General features: G+C 55.2%; 1 pseudogene; it reads left to right on the forward strand.

The window, feature by feature from the left end:
- The first annotated feature begins 769 nt into the window (after positions 1-769).
- Positions 770-2302, forward strand: LOC135324379 (uncharacterized; annotated as a pseudogene).
- Positions 2303-2533: the final 231 nt, after the last annotated feature.

Below are 2533 nucleotides of genomic sequence, written 5' to 3' on the forward strand. Positions count from 1 at the left end.
TGTGAATGGCGGGGGGGGGGGGGGAAGGGGAAGGGGAAGGGGGCGGGGGCGGGTGCGGGGCGGGGGGGAAGGGGAAGGGGAAGGGGAAGGGGAAGGGGAAGGGGGAGGGGGAGGGGGAGGGTGCGGGTGCGGGTGCGGGTGCTTGCTTGCTTGCTTGCTTGCTTGCTTGCGACGACTGAAGGTCTCGGGCGGAGTCAGCGGAACACCATCGGACTCGGAGTGGCGGAGCTAGTTTCTTTTCTCCTTTTCCAACTTTCTCTATGTTTTCCCCTTACCCTTGTTCCCCTCTCCCCTTCGCCTTTTCCCCACCTTTTCTCCCCGCTTCGTGGAAAATAAAGTTAAAAGGTTATACGATATTTGACCGGTTTTAGTGTCTTAACCTCGTCCTTGGGATCGTAACGAAACCCTCCCGATATTAGATCAGGGTATCTAATTGGTGTCACGGACAGGATCCCTTGAGATGAGAGTGTCGTACAACCTTATGGTGTACTGAGCGATTGTGTGTGAACGAGACGTATGAACAAGTACGAAGCGAGTGCGGAGTTCCGATCCGCAGTTCCGCTCTCCCGCGAGGGAAGCAGCCGGAGATGAACGAAGCGTAAGGAAGGAGTGAATGTTGAGATCTTTTTATTAGATACTAGTATACTAGTTGATGGTTTGGCCTCCTGAGGGTGTATAGGGGAAACTTGGATTTCAAGGTGTGACCCCCTCGGGACGACATCCCCTTTGTAGGACACTTTTTGTAGTAGCTTACGGTTTGTTCTCCTGGGAGCGTATAGGGGAAACTTGGACTCCTTTAAGGTTTGGCCCTCCCAGGACGAAATCCCCTTTGTAGGATATGGCTGCCCAGAAGGCAGGCGATTTTTGTGAGGAAATCGAGAAATTGTATGATCTTTTGGAATTACACCGTTCTCGTCCCTCGCCCCCGGGACGAGACTGGGCACGGGACCATTGGTTCCAATTGCAAAGTGTAGTGGACTGAATAGCAGTCTTGCAAAAAGAAGCTAAAGTTAAGAGAGGAAAAGGGAAAGCTATTGTTTGCACCGTGCTAGGAGCGTGCCTAGCAGCTGCGGTGGAGGACAGGAAGCAGGCACCTTGTCAGGTGGAGGCTGTGGTTGCCGCGCTGCAAGCGGCACTAACGCCCCTGCAAGAACAATTACAGGAAATCAAGCGGGCGCTGGAGGAGGAGAAGCACCAAGGTCTGATATTGAAAGAGGAGCTAAGAAACCAGCTCCTGAGGGAGGCAGACATCCTCGCTGAAACTGAAGGGCTGCTCGAGGGAAAAGGGGTACGCCGAATTTACCCCCAAAGGGACCTAAAAAGACTAAAGGCGGCCGTAGACAGCCCCCCCGCCATATGTGCCCACTAGTCAAAACGGAATATATATACGAGGACGACAGCGACAACTGCCCTCAGGTTGTTACCAAAGAAATCTCTTTCACAGCTACCGAATTGGCCAAGCTGCGAAAAGATTTTGCCAGAACGGCTAGGGAATCCGAAACCGAATGTGTGTGGAGGGTATCCCTGTCGGAGGGGGGGGAACAGAATCCTGCTATCTGAAAAGGAGGCAGAGGGATATTGGGGCCCGGGTGTGTTCCTGACGACGGGCGATCGCTGAGCCCCATGGTCCCTGACTCAGAGGGCCGCATATTGGGCGGGGGGGCTGAACCCTTTGGAAAGGGGGGATCCCCTAGCTATAACAGGTTCCGCCGATCAATTGCTGGAAAGTGTATAAAAGGCAGCTTGTCTGCAAATGATGTACGATCGGGAACTCAAGCCAAACCTGAGCTCTCCAATGTTATTGCCGGTAGATCCCGAGCGGATGACGCCCCTAATACGGGGACTTCCTGATTCCCTGAAACCTATTGGGATCCAATTGCAGGGGAGAATCCAAGATGTGCCCCGCGAGGAGAGGATCGCGGCGGCCCTGGAGGGGATGGTAACCCCCGAGCACCCGCGGCTGGGGGAAAAGGTGTGGACCTGGGGGGAGGTAGCCCAGGAATTGATCAATTATGGGAGGAAATACGGGCCAGTCGGCCGGACTTGCCAAAGGGTAGAAACTAGGGCCGTGCGGGCGGCAGAGACAGCAAGCAAGCCGCTGGCATTTTCTGGGAGGAGCCCAGATTTAGCCAGAAGAGAAAGATCCCTGACCCAGCAGGGACTATGGCAATTGGGGCTGCAAAAAGGCGTGCCCCGAGACTTGATGGACAGGCTCCCGACCAAAAAACTAGAGCTCCTGGTACGGAGGTGGTGCGGACAGGGACCCCCGCCCAGACCGAAACCACCCCCCGCGCCGCGTTAAATGTGGGGGAGGAGCCCGAGGGGGGACAAAAGGGCGGGGGGAAACTAGCTCCTCGGCCCCCTCAGGGTGAGGGGGGAGGCAGAGGGTGGATGTTTATAAGACAACTCACCTGCAATAACAAAGGAGATTTGTTCATCACCGTAGTGGTGGGGCCGAAGAAAAGGCCTGTAACCTTTTTAATCGATACGGGGCCCAAATTACAGCACTAACACGGAGTGAGACGGAATGGTG

This window comes from Dromaius novaehollandiae, chromosome W (genome assembly GCF_036370855.1).
Source record: "Dromaius novaehollandiae isolate bDroNov1 chromosome W, bDroNov1.hap1, whole genome shotgun sequence".
Lineage (NCBI taxonomy): Eukaryota > Metazoa > Chordata > Aves > Casuariiformes > Dromaiidae > Dromaius > Dromaius novaehollandiae.